The sequence below is a fragment of the Siphateles boraxobius genome, unplaced genomic scaffold, assembly GCF_051911475.1.
Source record: "Siphateles boraxobius isolate OS27281-9 unplaced genomic scaffold, OSU_SipBor_1 18, whole genome shotgun sequence".
In the NCBI taxonomy this organism is placed as follows: Eukaryota; Metazoa; Chordata; class Actinopteri; order Cypriniformes; family Leuciscidae; genus Siphateles; species Siphateles boraxobius.
In genome coordinates this window covers 12,568,910-12,595,525 of record NW_027508788.1, presented here as the reverse complement: position 1 = coordinate 12,595,525, position 26,616 = coordinate 12,568,910, and the positions used below count along the sequence as shown (strand labels likewise).

At 38.3% G+C, this 26,616-nt stretch overlaps 1 pseudogene across 1 annotated transcript in view; it reads right to left on the bottom strand.

Annotated features, from left to right (window-relative positions):
* Positions 1-15,465: 15,465 nt before the first annotated feature.
* Positions 15,466-26,616, bottom strand: part of LOC143741201 (uncharacterized) — a 267,182-nt pseudogene continuing 256,031 nt past the window's right edge. The window contains exon 2 of the transcript XR_013204959.1: positions 15,466-15,952. The product of XR_013204959.1 is annotated as an uncharacterized LOC143741201 (transcript). The remainder of the gene's footprint in view (positions 15,953-26,616) is intronic.

The window sequence follows — 26,616 nt, the reverse complement described above, 5'->3', positions numbered from 1 at the left end:
ACCACCACCATTGCCATCATCATCCATTCCCTCATCAACCATTTCTGATTGCACCTTCTTAATCAAAGATACTATCTTTCCTCTTTCCAAAACATCACCTTTCAAACCGCTTACGTCATCAATCGTCTGGCTTGTATTCTCTGAACTCTCCACAGTATCACCCTGCTCAGGCCCCTTTACCACAGTATCACTCTGTCCAGACCCTTGTACCACAGTGCTTCTCTCAACAGCCACATCAGTTACAACATTAACTCTCTTCATTTTTCCCTGTTTTGTCTTACTACCAGAAGCTTCCTCTGTATCTTTTTCATTATTAGTGGATGGATCTTCTACTATCATTCCTTCCTTCAAATTTGAATCCACATTCTGAACCTCATTATTCACCACTGCTGCTTCATTTGGTACACTACTCTTTTGTACTTCATTTTCATTCCTCTTATCTGAAGTATTGCTAGGGCCTGCTTCATTCTCTAGTTCAACTCGATGAGGACAAGACAGCCTGACATGTCCAATACTCCCGCAATCAAAACACCGCATTTCTCCCGTGCTCGCGTACATCATGTACGACTTGCCCTCAAAAACACATCGAAAAGAGATATTCAGCGTCGGTTCTTTTAGAAACATATACACCTGTCGCCTAAATGACAACACATGCTTTAAAGCGGCATTCTTACAACCAAGTGAAACCGTTCTAATTCCACTGGCAAGTTTCCCAAATCGAGAAAGCTCTCGCTCAATGTCGGCATCGGGAATAAAGGTCGGAACGTTGGAAACCGTCACCTTCGTCGTGATTGAAACTAAGGGTTGAACAGAAACAAATGTGCCACTTACCGATATCCCGCTCTCGATCAAACCATGAACCAGATTTTCTTCCTTCAAAAATACCACTACGGCCTTGTTCATCCGAGACGCCGAAATGATATTCTCATGGCCCACGCGCTCTGCCACGTCCAGTAACACATCCTCTACAGGCACACCTGCCTGGGTCACACACCTAATCCCATGCCGGAGCGACAGGCCTGACGCCTGCACACTCGCGTGAGTGTGAGACGCCATCCCTACCTCCGACACGAGACAACTCTCGCGGAAAACAAACTCAGTTTTTTTTTTTTTTTTTTTTTTTTATTAAAACTTTTTTTCCTTTTTCAATTAAAATAATCGAATACAAGAAAAAAGCAAGAAATAGTGAAAAATTGAAAAGGTCCTCTCACCTAGATCACCCTCCCATGCATTCCCTTCCCAATTCCCAGCATACACCAGAGAGAGAGAGAGAGAGAGAGAGAGAGAGAGAGAGAAAGAGAGAGAGAGAGAGAGAGAGAGAGAGAGAGAGAGAGAGAGAAAGAGAGAGAGAAGACGCAGCACCACTGAATCACTCGCGCTGTTTGACTCATGTTACTTTTTCAAATGCATGTTATAACTCAAACTCGCAGTGCTTTTAGAGATGGAGCAACATTTACTGATTACAGAGCTGCTCTTCACTAACACGCTCTGCATATATTTATTTATTTAATTAAAATTTTTATTGATTTAATTTAAAAACATAGCAGCTTTCGTGATTTCATAATCGCACTATGCCAAACGCGACTAATCGTGCACCGCTAGTGAACATGTATGAAATCAATGCCGTTTCCTAACAGAGTCATATTCTGATTTGAAACCCCATAATGTTTTTGAAAATTACTCAGATTTAAATGATGATTACAAAGTATTATAATATTTCCATAAGAGTGCTAAATTTGATCATTCAGTCAATGTCAGTCATTTTTAAAGACAGAGAGGGATTTGTCAAGGTGAAACCTCCAAAAATGTGGTATCTCTGAAAAGCCCTGAATGTGCTCTTTACAGGAAAAACAGATTTAAAACTGTGAAATTTATGTTCTCAGAGAAATTCACTAAAATATAATGTCTTCTACAGAAGAAAAAAGTCAATGCCTGAGTCTCAAGAGGATATGTGAGTTTTCATCATAAGCCCTATTCGCATGGGATTAGTATTATCTGGGGACCTCGTGTGATTTAAAAATTACCCCGCCACATCTGAATTTCGTGTGGCGCATTCGCACGGGATAACCGAAGCCTGTGATTTTACTCAAATTTACTGACTTATCTCCCGGATATGACGTCAATAGGCTTGGAAATTTCTTTTCGTTATAGGTCTACCTGTATGAAATATTATGACATAAACAGAATAAAGTTCCTTACCGCATGCTGCTATACATGTCATTCATCTCCATCTAATCATTCGTTTTGTTTTTGCTCTTCTGATGATTTTCAGCTTTCACTTTCTGCAAATTGTGCAGTTGCGATATGACCCAGCACCCAAAATACTATCAAAACACTCCAAACCAGCCTCCATTCTTCGCGAAAGATGGATAAAAAGGCGCACATGATACAAAAACCTTGAAAAAATGATATACGATCCGGCCAAATCACAGAGATGCCGATTCGCGCGGGACTAATATTATCACAGGACCTCAGTGTTCGGCGAAATATAGTAGGTAATTTGCGGGGGAATTTTTACTTTACAAATTACAGACATGGCGGATTCGCACGGGATTAAGATCACAGACAACCTCCGCAAATATTACAAATTACTAGAGGTCACCAGGTAATTCTTATCCCGTGCGAATAGGGCTTTAATGTTCCTCATCAGTCATTAAAGAGAATGAAGGAAAACACCAACCTATTTGTTCCTCTGTATCTTCATCTTTTATTCTGCAGGGTTCTTCCTTAATCTCCATCTTTACAATAGTATGTCAGTAGTTTCTCCTGGAGTAATTCCTCCAGTTTGCTTCTTCTTCTCCTGTGGGAAGATGGGAATATTCCCAGCATTTAAACTCTCATTATTAGAAACAATTCAACTCTAGCTGATGTTTATGTTGCTCTTACATCCGATATTATTTAAATACATTAAAACTGTTAACCAGGTTTAATTTGTTAAAGGGTCATGAAACCCTAAACCAAATTTTCTGAGATTTTAACAGAGGAATGTGTGTTGAACACCATTGAAGACAATGTTAGCATCTGTTAGATTTAATAGTAGGGTGAAAATGGTTAAATTTTAGTTTCTTTCCGCTATTTTCGTCTTCCGGGTTTAAAATCTTCATCGCAGGCTGTGACGTGGCAGAGCACTGTATAGTGCGTTGGTGACTCATCGGTCTCTCATGATTATTAATGAGACAGAGTTTTTATATCCTATGACAAGACACTGTCTCTTAATTATTCATGACACCACGTGGATCTTTCCAAAGACAGACATGTCAAACTGATATTTATCGCGAAAGGAGAGAGACAATCATGGGATGCAAGTGTATATTTTCGTGGTGCTAAAGTCAAAGTGGGTTGAATATATTTCCCCGCGATGCTGCCAGGGCTAGACTCTGGCTCCGGGCGGTTGGTTGGCCATCAACCACGGACACATCTAATACGTGTGCCGCAAACATGTTTCTCGAGAGAGCTTCGAGAACTGGAGAACTGAGATCGGCACACAAAAACAAATGGGTACAACCACCACTCAAAATCAAAATAAACCAACCACCGACAGGGGCGGGTGTTGTTTGTTTTTGCGCTCATGCACGGCGCCTGCACGCGAAGTCGGAGCTGAAGTATAAGGCAGCGTCTATCAACCCTATGCTATCAACGGACCAGATACATTTAACATGGAAGAGGCAATCCCCAAGAAGAGAAGGAGGATTAGGGCGAGGGAATACCCTCGTCTTTCGTCAAAGAAACTAATAATAATCTGGAAGGCTTTTGAACGGTGGAGAGAACTCAAAGAATTGAAAATTTTTAAATCGGACACCGAGGTTGCACTGTTTCTTCTGGACAGGTGAGTAGCTTCTAGTGCTGACTTTTTTAAACTGTGTGTGAAAATATAATTCTTTAAAAAATATGAGTGAAGCTCGACTAGACTTGGATAGCTCTAGCGAATATCGGATTGTAGGGATTTAGTGTGTGAGATTGGCATGCTAGTGAGCGAGTTGATTGTGACGAATTGGAATTCGTTGAGGGAGAGGCGAGCTAACTTGGTTTGTTCGGGATCTCGCTTCCCACTAGGGCTTTGACTCCGAACTTCGTTATTCGAATAGAATTCGAATATTTAAAAAAAATTATGATAATCGAACGAATATTAGGCAGCCTTTAATATTCGAACCTGTTATGGGCATTATTTTTTTGTAAATGTGTTTGCTTGTAAACGTTGTTTTCAATTCAGATTCCAAGGCTTTTTCACGCCTGGTGAAGTTGTGAATCAGGAGCTCATTAGCAAGGCAATTATTGGTCATCTGGGCTCCTGTAGGTGACGTTAGTGTCCTGGTTAGCGCAGCGCCTATTTTGTATATCAAAACAATGGCCGCGCCAACGCCTACGACAACAACTCCTGACGAGGAGTTCGAAATCTACACTCCGGACAATTTGAAAAGCAACGTGTGGCGCTACTTACATTTTACCAGGTATTCGTTCACTGTTAAAATCCTTCTGTGAACGGTAAGCCCCGGCTTCTTTAATCATTTTGACATCGATGAGCTAACGTACCGCTGAACTTTTAGTCATCATGAAAACAAATAGAGCGGTGCGTAATGGAGTGCATCAGAGCAGCATCAAGAATATTAAATACATTGCCGAGAATCTCTTATTTGCATCTTAAGTTTATTGCCAATAATAATGAAAGGTTTGCGAAAAATGTAGAACTCGGTGACGGTGAGCCCGCGCAAAACACATCTTCAGCACAGGAACGCATCTGATTGGCCGATGCGTTCAACAGCATGTCTATGATTGGCTACAATGCTCAACGCTGCAAAAGCACGTTGCAAGTACCTTTAATGCAGAGGTAAAAATATAAATAAAACTGTGATAGCCTATGCACTTTTCATGATTAGGTAAGTTAATCCCGGCAGCTGTAATCTTATTCACATTTGTTTTTCTGATTAATTGTTTTGCTCTATGAGAAAGACAAGGTAACAAAATATTTGGGGCTTTACTTAAAACATTCAGGGCTTAAGCCCCCTTAGCCCAGGCCTAGCGCCGCGGCATTTAATGGTCAAAATATTAATAATTAATATTCGAATATTAATATTAATAAACCAACGAACTTCGAATATGATTTTTGGGCAAAAGTCAAAGCCCTACTTCACACACAAACAGAAGTGACTTCACCCACAATCGCTGATACAACCTTTAATGCGGGAGACTTGTGAACGTGTAGTGTTGACGTGGGGGCCGGACACCGTGTGGTGCCTGTGTGTGTGTGTGTGTGTGTGTGTGTACGTGCTTGCGAGAAATGATTCGGGGTCAGAGAGAGAAGCGGTAGGATGTGTGTTTGGAATGGATGAACGACTGAAAACTGAAATTATGGGATTTTTTTCATTATTGATCGTACAGAGGTCAAAATTATTCTACGTATACGATAATTATCGCACATCTGGCAACTGCTAGCTGATGACAGTTCCCACTCTCTCCTGACGTGCCAAAACCCACTCCCTCCCTTCTTCTCACAGCCATCCACGCCCATTTAAGTTGCATTTTTCAAAAAGATTGTGAGCTAGACTTCAGAGTGAATGAAAGAGGGGGGTTTCATGACCCTTTAATTACATTAAATAAAAACACAACTGTAATGTGACAAAACGGTCAGTAACGAGTTCAGGTTTCACGAGCGTAATGAACAACATCAGTCGGTTCGTTTCGATTAATTTCTGAGAGATTCAATTAATTAACTGACTCAATTAGCCGTTTGGATTTAGATTTCTCCTAACAAATGATGAAATGAATGTACTCAGTCTGAAACAGCAGATTTAGAGCAGAATGAACGGCTGTGTTCCTCTTCTCATGTTTATGTTCCCTTCCCTCGCTCACTTCTCTTCTTCTCCTAGACTCGGATGTGTGTCATTGCTTCAGTTGCTCGAGCGCCTCTACTGGCGGATTACAGGCGATGCGTCGCGGTATACAGTGAAGTTTCCCATTCAGATGCCAAGATATTCTAGATTTTGAAAATTTAGGAGGAAACAATATTATTTAAACTCCGGAATGAAATAGAATAGATCTTTATCTGTGTGATTTTTCACGTGCACATTATTGTTTACGTTCTGAAAGACTTTTATTTTTTACTTTTCAGTCTGTGAAATTACATCTTCATTTGTGAAATGAGGTTTTTGAAACGGATGCTGTTTGTCTTCATTCGTATGGGTCTCAAAACATTAAATTCCCATAATTGAATTAAAGAAAATCAAATTAAAAACAAAAGAGCCGACTGTTAGCCTACTGTTATTTCTTTATGGTATTTCAATCTTTATCTTCTTAAAAGGGTTTGTTATCAGAAATTAACTCTATATTTCCAGCACTGTTAAACTATTAATTCTTCAATTCAGTTCATAGAGAAGCTGAAAGAATATTGATGAGGGTTTATTGCTGTAATCAGACATTGATTAAACGTGTGAATGTGTGCAAAGTCATAGTTTGCAAACCAGAGATATGAAGGTTTAACTTAAACTACACGTGTAGCTAAAATTATAGCATGCATTCATACAGATTTATATCAATAAGTTCACGTGTTGACAAAAAATGGCACTATAGAGTCCAAAATTATTGTTATAATAACCTATATAAAAACATATTAAAGTTATTCTGAGGTTCTACACTGTTAGACTCTTCTGTAATTTCTACAGTTATTTACTTTAAATCACCCAGTATTATACTGCTATTTCTTGTTACAGTAAATAACTGATTCCCATTGCACCATGGGAAATTCCTGTGACGTCAAACACCACATACAGAGACTTACTGTATTTTTTAAATTTGTTGTATACTACTGTATTATATTTTTGAGCGCAGACTCTTTCATGACCCAGAAAATGATAAAAATGCCCTCATCTCGTGCAGTTGTTGTTCAGTCAAAACGCTGCACCTGTAACTGCATGAGAGGATAATATATGAGCTGTAAGTTTCTCGCTGACATGTTGGAAGCTTTATTTAATATCACAACCGACATAAATGAAATACTCGGAGTCAGATACGCAAATGACTCAACGTCACATGGGCATGACCTGATTCATTAATAAAGTCATGTAAACATGTATAATTACCTAATTAAAATCTACTTGAATCTGTGTATCAGTGTTGTTCGAATACCTAAATTTAACCAGTTACTTTAATCAATCACAATTCAACAGACTTTTAGCCATGACATTTTTTCAACCATCAACTAAAGCCATTTTTACACTGCAGAGGTGGAACAGAAGCTGCATCTGACAGGGCATTTATGTTTATTTAAAGGACATGTTCGGTATTTTACACTTAAAGGTGCTATATGTAACTTTTCTTAACTTTTCAGTTTCTTCCCATCGGCAGCAAGCCTCCTTAACAAGGCCCGGGTTCCCCACTGACACTCCCTTGCAAATTACTCAAATGTCTCTGCACGTGTAAAAACTTTCTTCTCATTTCATGCACAACCTGGCACATTGCAAATACTTGTAGTTAGTCTTTATTGTTGTATATTTTATTTAGTCAATTTATATTTCATTTCATATTTATATATATTCCTACATTTATTTATGTCAACTGTATGTTTGTCTACATGTAGCACCTTACGACCAAAGCAAATTCCTCGTATGTGTAAAACACTACTTGGCAATAATGCACCTTCTGATTCTGATTCTCTTCTAAAATGAATCCTTTTTTTATTGCCTGTGTGTGAAGGTGTTGTAATCACACATTACAATGATCCACTTGTCGGGTTTTGCTATTACCTCTGAAGGCCAGTATTCCTATTTCTATGTGAAGGCTCCGGGTCAGATTTACCGCAAAATCCAACGGATGTGACGTGCATGCGCGCTCCCGAGCCTCTCTCCTTTTTATATACACTGCAGCTAACTACATGGAGTCTGATAACACAAAAAAACGACCTGCCTCCAGCACAACACAGACTCCAACACAAACTCCACATAAATTTAAAAAACAAAAAAAAGTTTTATCTGCTGAAGCTCGCCAGGCAAACGTCAATCGGATCAACTTAGGACGAAAACACGGATCAACATCGGCAGAGCGTTTGAGTTATGGAGAGACCTCCGCTTTGTTTTCGGGATAAAAACAGACTCGGAGTTGGCTTTTTTATCCTATTGGACAGGTAAGCTAGCCTGACTACGTCAGACTTCCTACTTCCGCTAATTTCATTTCGCTCCTGTAGTCAGTCTGAGATAGCAGCCTATCTTTCTGTTTTCCACCGGCCTGAAAACAGCCTGGCCAATCAACGAACAGAGGGCGGGCTGAAAGCCGTGACGTAGTCGGTAAGCGCCGTGTTTAAGATTAGGTCAGGGAAATCGAAAACGACCGCTGATATGGAGACGCGGATGCAATTCGCTCTGTTGTGGAGAATATTCCCGGCATTAGCAAACTGAAGCCCGAACACGAAGAGTGTGTATTAAACATTTTGAATGGAGGTGATGTTGTGGCCCTACTCCCTTTGGGAAAAGTTTAATTTATCAACTATTACCGATCGTCAGCGAGAAACTGGGGAGCCTTTTGACAGGTCAGTGTCTCTTTTCTTTTCCAGGTCTTAAATACCGTAAAACTTCAAATAATAGCCCGGGCTTTTATTTGCCCAAATCGTCGAACTGCACCGGCTTGTACTTGAGATAGGCGTCTAACTTATATGAGACAGGCCTTTATAGTTGAGATGTTGTTCATTGAGATGTTGTTCCTAGAGTCTATAATCTCTAAAAATCTCCAAATGCTCCACGTGAAACCGCGGTCTTCCGACCTCTTACTATCTTGTCGATTGATTTTTATGAATATGCGCGAGGGAGAGAGAGCAAGACAGCGCTCGTGTTGTTTGTAGACGTGGGAGTGCGCGCGCGCGGCCGGGGCTCTCTCTCTCTCTCTCTCTCTCTCTGCTCGTTTGTGCCCTGTCAAGCGCAGCAGTCATTCTATTACATCACTCACAGATCAAAAAAGTCGTTTACAGCCATGTTCACTCGGGTATTTCGCTCGCATCATCAAGTGTTTACAGTGGAAGTTCGATCATAGATTTGAGTTCGATGCATGATGTCTGTGGTTCGATGCGGCTGTGTCGGGGCATAACATACGTCATAAACAAACTTATCTGATTGGCTTACGGGTAACCAATGATTTTAAACTTCAGTACGCGCCCCCTAGCGAGAGAGAAAACACTTCTCTGTTATGCTATCCCAGACTCTGTGTACGAAGCAAAGTGAAGTAGCAGAGTCTGGTATTACCAGGCTACAGGTAAGCTAACATTACTTCAAAGCATGTAAAATATATTGTGATTTTGTGCTTTAGTTGGCTCAAATTAGATAGCATTAGTTCGCCGGCTAACGCCGACCAGTTGCTAACGTTATCTGATGTGAAATACTACATTTGTAACGTTATGCTTTCCACATTACTTCACCAGCTAACGCCGGTTTCACACTGCATGCGTTCGCAGAGCGTAAGAAGCGCAGGAGCAGTGCGTACGGTGAACGGAAGCAGGACACGCACGTTTTGCTTTCACATTGGCAGCGTTTGACAGACAGAGTACTTTATAATGGGTAAGTTGGCATTGCTTTATTTCATTTTCAAATACATTTAAGAGAAAAGACTTGTCAAGAAGCTTATTTTATTAATATATTATATAACGTTTGGTTCATCTTTGTTTTTGTAGCTTGGGCAACAAGTTTGTTTTTGGACATTTGTTTTCTTTTTAAATTGATGAAGGTCATTTGATTGATTTTTACACAATAGATATCATCAATGCGATTTTTGGGTAAAGCTGCTGTGTATTTTGGCCATGATCAATGCATTGTCACTTTAATTCAGCGTAAGCGGCGCAGCAAAAATAGACCGGGCGCCGAAACTATCGCGACACTGCTGCTCCTGCTCTGCTCCTGCGTGCTGTGTGAATGCTCTAATCTGTTAACATGGGCGCCGAAAAAAATACGCGCTGCTTACACTCTGCTAATGCGTGCAGTGTGAAACCGTGTTGGTTCTGCAAGAAATTATGACCTGGTACAAAACAACGGTTTCATAACGTTAGGTTAGAAAGAGGTTCATAATTGTCTGAATTGGAATCCTGAAATGAAAACAATGAAACCAATGCAATGGCTATTTTTATTGTGGTAAATTACAAGTTTTCAGATATGCTGAAATAAATAATGGTAAACTGTAATGAAATAGCAAGGTAAACTACAACATACATAAGACATGAAATGAATACAAAAGACTGTACCATGTTAACAAAAAGTAGGTGCTTTAGGATGTAACTTTTATTTTATGTACTAGATCTACTGTCTGAAATTGTTCAGTCTAGTTCACTAACCGTTTTCATTATTATATCATACATTCACATGTTGACATTGCTGATTGAGAAAGATACACAAATAGTTAGTGAAATGCCTTATGCTAGATAACATCACATGTCGGCTAAATGCAGTCAATGTAACGTTATCATGGTATGAGCATGGAGCATTATTTCAACGTCAAGCTGATAAAAGTAGCCTATTATTGTAGTGCAGTGGGAGTTTATATGAGTTTCCAGCATGTTTTGTGATGCTTTCTCCGGTGTGTTGAAAGTCTCAGTGTGGGCGGTACCATGAGTGCTCGCTCTTGAGTTTAAGATCGTTTCTGATGAAATAGTACGGTTAAAGGTGCAATGTGTGAAAATTTTGAGTATCTATTAACAGAAATGCAATATGACATCCATAACTATGTGTTCAGTGGTGTATAAATAACTTACTTAATAAACCGTAATGTTTTTATTACCTTACAATGAGGCATTTATATCTACATGGGCGCGGGAATCCCCTTCTATGAAGGTCGACATATTGTGACGTCATGTTTCTACCGTAGCCGACAGCGAACAAACAGCGTTACAGAGCGCGTTTCATCACTACCTTGAAAGAGAAGCCGCAGAAAGCTAGAAGCTAGCCATAAACACCGTGAGTAGTGACTTTTCCCTTGCCAGTGGTGTAAAATATGTAGTTGTATTGTTTCATGTAACTTTATTCTTCTCCCTCGCTGTGTTATGGCTATCCTATGTGGGGATAAATGTGCTGGTTACGTTTGTGAGACAGCTGATTAGTACTCTAGTCATTGACCGTAAAACAGTTACAGGAATCGCCAACCCGTCGATCTTGGAAGCATTTAAAGTCGATCGAGTTTCCAAAATCAGAGAAAAAAAGCCTATTGTGTGTAGTAAATGGTGTCTAGGGGATGCGAGGCGCGCGCGCTGTTAAAATCACGTCATTTTTGCCGCACGCACCTTTGGGCTCATGCGGACGCGTCCAGTATAAACAAGGCTTAACGCTTTAACCAGCTCAGCCACAGTAACAGCTCATATTAGCCATCTAAACTTTTACTACCCTGTTAGAAAAAATATATAGTTGCATAGTTTCATGTGGTTCTTCTCCCTCACTGTATTATGGGTTTGCTATGTGGGGAGAAATGTGCTGGTTACGTTCGTGAGACAATCAGCTGATTACTATTATTATATTATATATTAAGACCCTTGATCCTAGCCTGACTATGGCTTTATCCATGATGTGGTTTATAATGGACTGTGGTACAGAAACTTGGTTTACTCTGGCTATTCTCTGCTGTCTCAGACGACAATATGTTTGTCCAGTTTCAGGCACCGTAGCTTCTTCGAAAGGGAGGGGTGAGCGGTGGGCTGAGCCCTTAGTGTAAACTCGCAACCGAACCGCTAGATGTCGCCAAAAGTCACACACTGCACCTTTAAGATTGAAATTTGGACAAATGCTGCTGTCCCGAGAATTTTCGGTTTCTGTGTTAGCACCCCCCCCACCTCCACAATGGTTTCATAGGGGCACTGGAAGAATCATTCATAAAACGCATTAAACTTTAGTTTACAAAGACGTGTACCTCACCGAGTGGTCTGGGGTGTTCACTGATATGCTCACACAAAAATCGCTGCAAAAGATGCTTTCCAACAGGTTTTATCGTAGTTTTTGTCCAACGCCATTGACTTGTATTGGATGTTCTGTGAGTTACGGTATTACTCCGCCGCCGGAAACGGAAATGGGGTTGTTTGTATTCTTTCTGTAGTCTTATGCAGCCGCGGAATCGTAGGCTACGCTATCCAAACATTGTTAAAGGTGCATTATCGCCACCAACTGGGCTGGAGTGTCTATTATTCAAGCTCTCAACGGAAGAATGTCTGGTTGTGAGGCTTTTCGAAAAATAGGTCAGAGTTTTACAACGAACGGTAAAACACCTGTTGGAAAGCATCTTTTGCAGCGATTTTTGTGTGAGCATATCAGTGAACACCCCAGACCACTCGGTGAGTTTCACGTCTTTGTAAACTAAAGTTTAATGCGTTTTAGGAAGGATTCTTCCAGTGCACCTATGAAACCATTGTGGAGGTGGGGGGGTGCTAACACAGAAACCGAAAATTCTCGGGACAGCAGCATTTGTCCAAATTTCAATCTTAACCGTTCGATTTCATCAGAAACGATCTTAAAAAAGGGCTTTACTTGTAAAATACCGAACTTGTCCTTTAAGAATCAAAAATACAAAGAAGGTGTGCCCGGTTTGGGCATTTGGGATGAATTTCTTGCATAAGGTAAATAGCCTATAAACATGAAGTCATTATAGAGGTGCTCTTGAAATTGAAATTGTAAATAACAGTGACGAATCAAAATTATTCTGATTGGACATTGCATTTCTAAACTCAACAGAAACGTGTGATTTGTTATAATGCTCAACACTGCAAACTACGAGTAAAAGGAAATGACAATAAATATGATGTAAAACAAACAAATCTAATGTAAATTTAATGCCACAATATTCATATTATGGGTAGACTACTTTCTTTAAATGTGGTAAAAAAAAAAAAAATTTTCATGACTTTCCATGAAAAAAAAATTCTCATGCCACTCAAAAAAGTACATGTTTTTTCCCTTTATTCTTGTAGCCAATTCTACATTCAATGTAAGTATATATAGAATTAATTACATTAATAATAGTGCATCACCTCTTACCAGCCAGACTAACTAAATGAAATTGTACAGAATATTGGAAATAACTGGTTTTACTATATTTACTCCCTAATATAAACAAAATAAGCATTTCCATCTAAAATTGGAGCATTTTGACCTTCTCCCAATGTCCAACAATCCTCACCATAACAAAGTTCTCTTTCAGATGATGTTGCTTTGTTGCAAAAAATTCCATCTTTTGATTTATCAATATATAATTTACTTTATAGTTATTTTCTTGAAAGTGATGGATCTGAACTTTGCTTACTTCGGGCAACACTTCTTATGTTTCTGTAGACTAGACGATTGGGTGTAACTCTTCCCACATGAAGAGCACTTGTACGGTTTCTCTCCAGTATGAACTCTCTGGTGTCTTTTTAAGTCGCTGGATGAAGTGAAGGTCTTCCAACAGTCAGAGCACACATGAGGTCTTACACCAGTATGAACACTTTCATGCTCTTTTAAAGACTTAAGTTGTGAAAAACTCTTTCCACATTTAGGACAGACGTGAGGCTTCACATCTGCATGAATTGTAAGGTGTTGTCTTAAGTTTGATTCAACAACAAATGTTTTATCACACTGATCACAGCTGAATGATCTCACTCCAGAGTGACGGCGCAGATGATCTCTGAGATTTCTTTTCTGACTGAAACTCTTTCCACACTGAGTGCATGCGAATGGTTTTTCTCCAGTGTGAATTCTCGTGTGCATATTTAGGTCTCCTTTCTCAACAAAACTCTTTCCACACTGAGTGCATGTAAAAGGCTTCTCTCCAGTGTGAATTCTCATGTGTGTCTTAAGTTCTGATTTATATCTGCAACTCTTTCCACAGACAGAGCAGGTGAAAGATCCTTTGACTCCAGTTTTTCGAGCTCGTTTTTGTGTAAAATTCTTTCTGTTCCCATCTTCATTTGTGAAACGATGAGGTTTTTGCTGTGTGTCTTCATTCACTTCCACTGGGTCTAAAATCGACATATTAAATTCCCATAATTCAATAAAAGGAGGACAAATGAGAGAGAGAAAAAATATGGTTCAGTCTAATAAACTCAGCAAAATTTTTATATATATATATATACATACATAAATATATATATATACATACACACACACACACACACACACACACACACACACACACACACACACACACACACACACACACACACACACACACACACACACACACACAGGTGCTGGTCATATAATTAGAATATCATCAAAAAGTCTATTTATTTCAGTAATTCCATTTAAAAAGTGAAATTTGGATATTATATTCATTCATTACACACAGACTGATTTATTTCAAGTGTTCATTCCTTTTTATCAATTTTAATTTTGATGATTATAACTGACAACTAATGAAAACCCCAAAATCAGTATCTCAGAAAATTAGAATATTGTGAAAAGGTTCAATATTGAAGACACCTTGTGCCACACTCTAATCAGCTAATTAATTCAAAACACCTGCAAAGGCCTTTAATTGGTCTCTCAGTCTAGTTGACGACCAAAAGACGACCATTGACATCTTGCACAAGGAGGGCAAGACACAAAAAGTCATTGCTAAAGAGGCTGGCTGTTCACAGAGCTCTGTATTCAAGCACATTAATAGAGAGGCGAAGGGAAGGAAAAGATGTGGTAGAAAAAAGTGTACAAGCAATAGGGATAACCCTGGAGAGGATTGTGAAACAAAACCCATTCAAAAATGTGGGGGAGATTCACAAAGAGTGGACTGCAGCTGTGTCAAGCCACTCTTGAACAAGACAGCGTCAGAAGCGTCTCGCCTGGGCTAAAGACAAAAAGGACTGGACTGCTGCTGAGTGGTCCAAAGTTATGTTCTCTGATGAATGAAAATGTATAATTTACTTTGAAAATCAAGGTCCCAGAATCTGGAGGAAGAGAGGAGAGGCACCTAATCCACATTGCTTGAAGTCCAGTGTAAAGTTTCCACAGTCAGTGATGGTTTGGGGTGCCATGTCATCTGCTGGTGTTGGTCCACTGTGTTTTCTGAGGTCCAAGGTCAACACAACCGTCTACCAGGAAGTTTTAGAGCACTTCATGCTTCCTGCTGCTGACCAACTTTATGGAGATGCAGATTTCATTTTCCAACAGGACTTGGCACCTGCACACAGTGCCAAAGCTACCAGTACCTGGTTTAAGGACCATGGTATCCCTGTTCTTAATTGGCCAGCAAACTCGCCTGACCTTAACCCTATAGAAAATCTATGGGGTATTGTAAAGAGGAAGATGCGATATGCCAAACCCAACAATGCAGAAGAGCTGAAGCCCACCTTCAGAGCAACCTGGGCTCTCATAACACCTAGGCAGTGCCACAGACTGATCGACTCCATGCCACACCGCATTGCTGCAGTAATTCAGGCAAAAAAAGCCCTGACTAAGTACTGAGTGCTGTACATGCTCATACTTTTCATGTTCATTCTTTTCAGTTGGCCAACATTGCTAAAAATACTTTTTTTTTAGTTGGTCTTAAGGGTGGGGTATGTGATTCTCTTTTTTGTCCATATTTTCAAAATAACTTGAAATCCTATTCCCAACCCACTTACAGCCACTGAGTTACAAGCACTGAAATGAAAATTAAGCAATTTAATCATCTGTGGAAGAGGCAAGACTCGAAAAACTCCAGCCAATCATTTCCAAGACCACCTGGAATCATTGGACAGTAAGTTCGTTAATCAAACGGTTGTACCACACCCCCTTCCCCCCAGCGCGTGACCCCCTTCGTGCACATACTCAAAGCTTGTGACGCATGCGCATCTCGTCAGTAAAGCCGGTTCCATGATTAGTAGTAAATCGTCATTACAATCTTTCGCACATCTGAGTTTTCGCTCGTGCATGATTGCGCATCCATGTTCTTCAAATGGGTGGAGTCAGAGCCAGCGTTGGAGGAAAGAAGGTAGGACCATTTGAATTGTGCAATTTCAAAATCTGCCGGTCGTTTTCCAAATCACATACCCCACCTTTAAGTAATATTCTAATTTCTAGAGATACTGAATTTGGGATTCTCATTGGTTGTCTGTTTTAATCACAACTAAATGAAATTAACATTTGAAATATATCAGTCTGTGAGTAATTAATGAATATAATATCCAAGTTTCACTTTTTGAATGGAATTACTGAAATAAATCAACTTTTTAATGATATTCTAATTATATGACCAGCACCTGTATATAATAAATTATTTTTAATATATATAAATATATATATATATATATTAAAAATAATTTATTATTGTACCCTTTTTCAGGATACTATACTTCAAAGATAATTTTGTAAAATCCAAATAAGCTTTACAGATCTTTATTTATCAGTTTAAACAATGTTTTTCATGCTTGTTTCATGAACCATAAACAATTATTGCACATGCACCCGTGGAACAGTCCTTTAGACAAAACACAGGTTTCACAGACAAGGTTTAAGCGAGTCTCGAACTAAAATACATGTTTGAGCTGTTTTGAAAGCAACTTGCTCTGACATATCTTAAAATATGTCACTGCCATTGTTTTGTCTCAAGAACCACACAGTAATGTTTTTAAAGGCACATTTATAAAAGCTACTTGAATGTCTTAATTGAATTAAGGCCTAATCTTGGCTTAATCTAAGCCCTGTCTGTGAAACCAGACCTAACAGTTCACAGGTGCAAAAAAATGTATGTCACAATAACATTAAAGAGACCTTTCTACTGACTCTTAAAAACACCAGTAGAAAGATGCTCTACATGTAAATACATTATGCAATTATATATATATATACCTCAGATCTGTTTAAGAACACGCCTTGGTGGAAGAGTGAAGTAATATCTCACAGCAAGATCTGGCAAATCTTTCTCAGTCCATTAAGATGAGATGCACTATAGCATTTAAACTGCTGTAAACACCATATTTACACACACCTAAAGGATTATCAGGACACCAACCTAATACTGTGTTTGACCCCCTTTCGCCTTCAGAACTGCCTTAATTCTACGTGGCATTGATTCAACAAGGTGCTGAAAGCATTCTTTAGAAATGTTGGCCCATATTGAAAGGATAGCATCTTGCAGTTGATGGAGATTTGTGGGATGCACATCCAGGGCAAGAAGCTCCCGTTCCACCACATCCCAAAGATGCTCTATTGGGTTGAGATCTGGTGACTGTGGGGGCCATTTTAGTACAGTGAACTCATTGTCATGTTCAAGAAACCAATTTGAAATGATTCGAGCTTTTTGACATGGTTCGAGCTTTTTGACATGGTGCATTATCCTGCTGGAAGTAGCCATCAGAGGATGGGTACATGGTGGCCATAAAGGGATGAACATGGTCAGAAACAATGCTCAGGTAGGCCGTGGCATTTAAACGATTCCCAATTGGCACTAAGAGGCCTAAAGTGTGCCAAGAAAACATTCCCACACCATTACACCACCACCAGCAGCCTGCACAGTGGTAACAAGGCATGATGGATCCATGTTCTCATTCTGTTTACGCCAAATTATTACTCTACCATCTGAATGTCTCAACAGAAATCGAGACTCATCAGACCAGGCAACATTTTTCCAGTCTTCAACTGTCCAATTTTGGTGAGCTCTTGCAAATTGTAGCCTCTTTTTCCTATTTGTAGTGGAGATGAGTGGTACCCGGTGGGGTCTTCTGCTGTTGTAGCCCATCCGCCTCAAGGTTGTGCATGTTGTGGCTTCACAAATGCTTTCTTGCATACCTCGGTTGTAACGAGTGGTTATTTCAGTCAAAGTTGCTCTTCTATCAGCTTGAATCAGTCGGCCCATTCTCCTCTGACCTCTAGCATCAACAAGGCATTTTTGCCCACAGGGCTGCCGCATACTGGATGTTTTTCCCTTTTCACACCATTCTTTGTAAACCCTAGAAATGGTTGTGCGTGAAAATCCCAGTAATTGAGCAGATTGTGAAATACTCAGACTGGCCCGTCTTGCACCAACAACCATGCCACGCTCAAAATTGCTTAAATCACCTTTCTTTCCCATTCTGACATTCAGTTTGGAGTTCAGGAGATTGTCTTGACCAGGACCACACCCCTAAATGAATTGAAGCAACTGCCATGTGATTGGTTGATTAGATAATTGCATTAATGAGAAATTGAACAGGTGTTCATAATAATCCTTTAGGTGAGTGTATAATGACTCATTATTCCATTTCTGTTAGTCAAATGTCTGTGAAATCTGTTCCTTTAATGTCTCAGTTCTTGAATCTTTACATGTTCATAAAAATATTTTCACATAATCAGAAATTTTCACTTTCAAAGCAGTTGAAAATGGCAGGACGTTTCTTTTTTTGCTGAGTTTAGGATCTAGTTTTAGATGTATTGTATCTAGACTATATTGTATTGTTCTATCTATACCAACCTGTTTGTTCCTCTGTATCTTCATCTTTTATTCTGCAGGGTTCTTCCTCAAACTCCATCTTTACACTAGGATGTCAGTATTTTCTCCTGGAGTAATTCCTCCTGCTTGCTTCTTCTCCTGTGGGAAGATGGGAATATATTATTATTATTATTATTATTATATTATTCAGGTGCAAAAGTTTTACCCTAATACAGGGTTCCTACACATTTTTTAAAGTCAAAATTAAGTATTTTTAAGACCTTTTTAAGACCTGAAGAAATCAATAATAAAAAATACCGTACATTAGGGGTGTGCAATATTGACAAAAATATTGCAAAAATATCTCAATATTTTTGACGTTTTGTTGATAATAATTATATGATATTTTACTGATTGTGTTTCTGTGCTGGTGCAATGGCTGGTATAGGCCTGTTGTTGACAGCAGACTCACGAAGATATTCATATTTTTCATATTCTATGCAATGGTCAGTTCACAGCAGTGACAGAAATTATTAATTAATGTGCAATATTTGCCACCTTAAATTGACTTCCAGGGGCATTTTCACCGATTGTATGGACATTTTTTCTAAACTTATTTAAAGTTATGCATCACCTTTTATGTCAAATACTAACATTCAAATTATTCAAATTAAATTATACAGTAATTATACTTATTTATACAATAATACTTAATTACCAATTATACAGTACCACCGTTACCAGTCAAATTAAATCATTCAATCAAAATCCATCTTTTCAGTGCAGAGGTGACACAGCAGCGGCATCAGAAGTGGCATTAATATTTACACCCCATGCTATAAGATAGCCTATTGATTAAAAAAAATTCAATATTTAAATATAAAATGATTTCTAATTTTAGCATTTTAATTAAAGGGTACTTTAAATATGAAACTAAAACCGCCAGTAGGCGGCGGCAAGTCACTGTCTTAATAAGCGAGTTGAGGGAGTCATAGGGATGGGGCCGATCCGATCCAGTATCGGTATCGGCTCCGATACAGCCATTTTTGCCGGATCGGGTATCGGTCAGACGAGGCCGATCTAAATCCGATATTGTGTGTTTACTATTGTGTTATTGTTAAGCCCCACAAAAGTATTATAAAGCACCATTAAGTGTTCGTGCACTATATTATAAGTGTTCTGAAGCCATTCTATAGTATAATGTGAGATAGAAATGAATATTTAAGTCATTAAATTCAAGATCACGTAAACTGTTCCCTCCGCTGCGGCTGTCAATCATTCTTCATTCAGCATTCAACAGCGCGTCGCGTTCGGTTATGACAGTCAACTCGATGAAACTCTCCAAGATGATTCAATTACTATTATTATACTTGATCTGTAGATAAAGCTCTATGGTTTCGGATAAAATGATTATCTTGCTGGACTTGCTGTACCTTAATCATGTTACTTTTTAACGTGTGTCTGTTAGATCACAACACTGGAGAGCACTATAATTGTTCTTCAAGCACACAGTAACTGAAATTTAAAACTGTTAAAAGAAAAGGCTGAATAAACTATTGCATAGATAGATACTGTACAATACACTACGCATCAATATGTCTTTCCTTTGTGCGTTGAACTTTTCAATGCGGACTCGACGCGCTGCGCGCTGTGACTCCATGTTGCTTCAAGCGCATCATTCTGTGCTCGGGATGCGCATAAGCGCTTTGTGCCGCACTGTATTGGAGTCTTTCATAATCATATCATAATACTTTTGCGCAATGAAAGATTATTAAATGTCCCATCTATCATATGTTGCTGCCTCAATAAACAGCTGTGCTATACATTAAAAAAATGTCTTAATTTTATAGTAGCTAGACTATATATAGAATAATTTATCTTTTTGATTTTTGTTATCTTGTTTTTTAAGAATGTATTTTACAACAATACAAACAGCAATGTGTAACGTTTTACCAGATTTGGTGCTGGTGCCTACACTTATTGTCTCTTATTTGTTTCTAACCTTATACTTACCTCAAGTTGCCTTTTGGGACATACATGCATACATATCATACTTGCCTGTAGAGAGAAGTTTATTGCAGCATCATATAAAATCAACAATAATGATAATAATAATATTAAAGCAAACACAGCTCTGGTATCGGAATAGTATCGGTCGATATCCAAATTCAGGTATCGGGATCGGATGTGAAAAAATGCGGATTGGTGCATCCCTAGGGAGTCATTCATTCATTCAACCGATTCGTTCAAACGGCTGATTCATTCGGGAAAGAAACAAGTGATTGTAAATTTGAATCGTTAAAATGACTCGTTCAAAACGAGGATTTCAGTCAAGAAATCATCGCTGTCTGTTGCATTGAGACTCTGCCACAGTTTCACTTTGAAATTTTAGTCGGCGAAATAAAGGAGGGAAAGTGAAAAAAACAATATTGACAATATGGTGTCTAAAAAGTAACTCACAATGTTAATTTATTTTTAATTTAACTATTGTATAACATAAATATCACACTTGTGCACGGGAAAACGGCACTCACTGATGTGATATACTAATATAAGAACATAATATGATATAAATATAAGACAAAAACTAATTTGGGGACATACCTACTGCACACATCACGCAGTGAAAGCACGAGAGATAAATGCGATGTCAGCTCACAGTGCCTCATACATCGTTTATAACAATGATTACAATATCATAATGGACATTACACATCGCACACCCCTACGCACATAAAGAATGAACTTACGACTGAACAGACATTTGCCAACTTTCTTCTTCTCTCCTCTCTAACGTGCAGGAGACAGACGTTATTCTGCCGCGAATGTGATTAAGCAAGCAAATCCACAAAGATAGAATAATAAAAAACAATACTACGTTAATTCGATAGTTTTAATTTGGAAAACATTTAGATATGTCTAAGGCCATAAAAAGTCTTATAAAGTCTTATTTTTACTTATGAAAGGTCTTAAATTTTAGATGACACTTCGACTTAATGCCGGGCGTACACCAAAGGATTTTCACAGTCCCAGACTAAAGACCGGCAGTCTTTAGGAATCTTACTGGAGTCTCAGCGCGCTCCCGTCGTCTCGATCGTTTAATGTGAGGTGATAATCTGTAGTCGGCGACCCGATTTATGCCAGTCTTTCTCTAGTCTTTCATATCAAACATGTTTGATATTATCGCAAGTCTTTAGTCTGAGACTAAAAACTGTGAACCCAAGTCTTTAGATGTGAGCTGATAATCTTATAAAGTCTTTTCTAAATCTTTTCAAAGTCTTTAGGTGTAAAATCTAATTTAAGACTTTTTAAGGATCCGCGGGAACCCTGTAATAGTAGGGTAAAATGGGCGAGATGCCCAAGATATACGTTTAGCATGTGCAGGATGATGATTTATCAGCCAATGGTGTTACTATAGGAAATAAATATAAACATTTGTTAATAAAGTTGTTATAGCACAAAATGTACATAAAAAGGGGGGTAAATTGGTCCCTACTTGAATAAGAAAGGCATTTTAATTAAATATATGTCATAATAGAAATGTTTTCCAGGGTTTTTCCTGGCTCAATTTTTTTTTTACATTTTAAAGATAAATTCATTAATCTGGTGCACTCGAATCCGCTGTTAAAAATAAATAATCCATGTTCTTTGATTTAGATATCTGCATCTGATCATCACATTACAATTATTCAAATTCTCAGTGTATCACACTGAAGTAGGCTGATTTAAAATGAACATTTCTTTAAAATAAAAGTTTACCGCTCACCCCTCCCTTTCGAAGAAGCTACGGTGGCTAAAACGGGACAAACATCGTCGTCTGAGACGGCAGAGAATAGCCAGAGTAAACCAAGTTTCTGTACCACAGTCCATTATAAACCACATCATGGATAAAGTTTACAAAGCCATAGTCAGGTGAGGATCAAGGGTCTTAATACTAGTGGTCGACCGATATATCGGCCGATATTTGGCTTTTTTAAAATATCGGCTTTGGCCGATACGTTTTTCTGATTGGCCGATGTGTTGGAAGCGGGACTTTTATTTTGACGGCGCTGCAGAATTTTATTTTTTACAGGCGGCGCTGAGAACACCAGCACCTGAGAAGAGAACGGCAGCGCCTGAAACAGATCTCAACGCGCTCACTCACATTCTCCGTCTCTCTGTCAGTCATATCTAATAGTTTGTTAGACAGAACCGGTGGCTACAGAACTGGTAATCAAAGAAAGTAAATGGTATGTGAAAAAGTAATGTGTTTGCGTTTATATTATTTGTAACCGAAAAGCCAAACAATCAGGCTAAAATACTTTCTCATTTACCGTCAACATTCAGCAAATGCGCATCTACATCATTTAAACAAATCTCTGAATATCTAATAAACATTTAATTTCACAAACCTTGCAGATTTAATCGAATCCAGCTGTGATATCTTGTGAAGTGTGCATTTGTAGCCTGCATAAATGTGTTCCTGCGAGTGACGGTCCGTGCGAAGTGAGTGAATGTGAACAGAAGATCAGCTTCACAGGAGACGCGATCGAAAAACTTTAAATCCTTAATTTTAAAATATGCTGTGCTATATCCAGTTGCCCACTGTGTCATATTCATGTCGTTTTCACTGTGTGCTGTATCTAAAATTAGCGTTACCTTGTCAAAAGTCAAAGTAAAAAAAATATGATTATAAGTGTGCATGAAATTACCAGGTTACTGAGTGCCCTGTTACAGTGTTTACTTCCTTTTTATTCACATATTCATATATTTTTGAACAATTACTTTATTTGTGAAAAATACTGTAATAGGATTGCAGATTCAAGAAGTTGCCATCTAAAGAATAGGGCCTAAGCATGTTTATTTTAAATATTTATTAAATGTATCTAATTTATTAAGTATTGATTTATATAAATATAAAGTGTTATAATTTATATATATCAACATATATATTTATATATGTGTGTGTATATATATAAATGTTTGATATATAAATATAAATATCGCCTTTATATTGGCCAACGGCCACCCTGCTCTCTAAGATATCGGCATCGGCATCGGCCATCAAAAAACCCATATCGGTCGACCACTACTTAATACGTAATATAATAATAGTAATCAGCTGATTGTCTCACGAACGTAACCAGCACATTTCTCCCGACATAGCAAACCCATAATACAGTGAGGGAGAAGAAACACATGAAACTATGCAACTATATATTTTTTCTAACAGGGTAGTAAAAGTTTGGATGGCTAATATGAGCTGTTACTGTGGCTGAGCTGGATAAAGCGTTAAGCCTTGTTTATACTGGACGCGTCCGCATGAGCCCAAAGGTGCGTGCGGCAAAAATAACGTGATTGTAACAGCGCGTGCGCCTCGCATCCCCTAGACACCATTTACTACACACAATAGGCTTTTTTTCTCTGATTTTGGAAACTCGATCGACTTAAAATGCTTCCAAGATCGACGGGTTGGTGATTCCTGTAACTGTTTTACGGTCAATGACTAGAGTACTAATCAGCTGTCTCACGAACGTAACCAGCTCATTTATCCCCGCATAGCAAAGCCATAACACAGCGAGGGAGGAGAATTAAGTTACATGAAACAATCCAACTACATGTTTTACACCACTTACAAGGGAAAAGTCACTACTCACGGTGTCTATGGCTAGCTTCTAGCTTTCTGCGGCTTCTCTTTCAAGGTAGTGAGGAAACGGGCTCTGTAGCGCTGTTTGTTCGCTGTCGGCTACGGTAGAAACATGACGTCACAATATGTCGACCTTCATAGAAGGGGATTCCCGCGCCCATGTAGATATAAATGCCTCATTGTAAGGTAATAAAAACATTACGGTTTATTAAGTAAGTTATTTATACAACACTGAACACATAGTTATGGATGTCATATTGCATTTCTGTTAATAGATACTCAATTTTAACACATTGCACCTTTAAATTTGATCAATACATTAAATTAGAATAATAAGACTCTAGGCTGTTACTAATCAAATTAAATCATTTATATTGAAAAATTACAATGGTATTAAATGAGATTATGAGATTGTTTTAAATATTTTTTGAATATACAAATAAGCAATGTTGAAAAGAATAATACTTTGAAACTAAACCGCCAGTAGGTGTTGGCAGTAGGTGACCGTCTTAATGAGCGAGTCATTGAGTCATTCATTCAAACGATTAGTTCAAACGGCTGATTTATTCAGAATGAGGCAGTTTATGAATGGATAATTGAATCTTTGACTAAACCGATTCGTTCAAAACGCTGAATCATTCGCATAATGAAACATGGCTGAGTGTTCTTGTGAGATGCGTTATGGTTCTGCTGTGATCTTTGTTTGGAACTATTTTTGCGTCTAACATGAAAAAAGTGACTTAATTTGAATTATTTGTTTAATGGACGGTTATGAAATCAGTGCCTCTGTTTCAATCGTGATGGTATTCAGGAAACAGCACTCTGGTCGTGTGATGTTTTTTAACTGTATAATATGTTATAAATAACTGCGTGAGCCTCAACAGCGCAACTTTGTTACTGTCAGTAGCCTACATTAGGTAGGCCTATATTATTATCAACTATATGCTATCAATCGCCACTTACACTAAATGAAATAAAATCAGAATCCTCCTCGTGTATTCGGTGATTCCCTACTTATTTAAAAAAAAATTGATATTGAAAATTGTTTTAATCAGGGCATTTTGTCCAGTTGGGCAAGTACAATTCGCTTTCACTTGTCCTTTCAAAAAAAACATGCGTGTCACGGAGAAGCGTTAATGTCGAGCCCTGATAGGTTTTCCTTGATTGGTTTTCCCTGAAGAGATTACGTTGTTAAAAACGAAAGTAAAAGAGTGACGTACATTCATTACGTTTTACCGTGATGAGAGATCCGTGTCTTTATTAAACTCAACACATTATAATGATTTATCTGTCATCCACCCTCGATTAATTGGAATGTTACGTTTTTATTACTTGGCCTGCTCAACCAGTGGATGATGATCCGCGCAGCACTATCGGCAAACTATCGGTTTGAGAATGGACACAGGCCGGTGTTGTGCCAAATTTCGACTAACAGAACCGGCACGGTGGAAAAAGTTTATCTGAGCATGTGACTGTCTGTCCGAGTTTTGTCGAGAGCCGAAGGCGGCACGAAATTTGACGGAGGTGGCCGCCTAGTAGCCTAATTCTCTATGCAGGAAAAATCCTGCTTTCACTCAACTAACCTATAGGTTTTATCTGGTCACACCAGATACTGACTCCCCCAAAACAATAAAACTGCACATTTTAGAGTGGCCTTTTATTGTGGCCAGCCTAAGGCACACCTGTGCAATAATCATGTTGTCTAATCAGCATCTTGATATGCCACAACTGTGAGGTGGATGGATTATCTCAGCAAATGAGAAGTGCTCACTAATTTAGACAGATTTGTGAACAATATTTGAGAGAAATAGGCCTTTTATGTACATAGATGCATAAAAAGGGAAATGATTATCGCGGATTAATTTTCTGTTTAAATGATTTAACACTATACTTAGATAAATTAAATTGTAAAAATAATAATAATTTTTTAAAATACTCAATTACTAATTATATGATCACATACTTGATACACTGGATGCTATGATCAATACGTGAATCCGTTGACCAGGCTACACATGACATGAGTTGTGGTCTCATTGGCACAAATTAATTTAGATGAGATCAGATTAGATTAGATAGAACTGTATTGATGCCAGATTGATTCCACTCTTGGATTTTTTTTTCTTGATTTCTTTTTTCTTGCAAAACATACAGAAATGGCATGTTTATGATATACAACTTTGTATACAATATGCAAAATGTATTAATAATATGTTCAATGTCATCAGATTACAAATGAGAAAAGCATAGTTAAAGTGCTGAAAACTAAAAAAACAAAATAAAAAGAGATAAAGAAAAAGAACATGATGGTAAGATATTAATCTATACATCAGTTACATTGTACAATATAAAATCCTTACAATTGAAGAAGTTCTACTTGCTTTTTTATTTACCGAAGACATAATTGTATTAAGATACATTTTAAACTCTTTCAAAAACACAGGGGAAAAAAATGGTATGTTGTTGGTAAACTTACATTTATAGTAGGGGTGGGGGAAAAAAATCGATTCTTAGATGCATCGCGATGCGGACGTGGACGATTCTGAATCGATTCACAAATGTCAAAAATCGATTTTCAAAAAAAAAAAAATTTTTTTTTTTAGATATGCAGCCTATTTATAATGACGTAATATTGACGGAACGCAAAAGACGGAACTCTGAAGCGCGGAAGTGCAGTGCCCGGACCG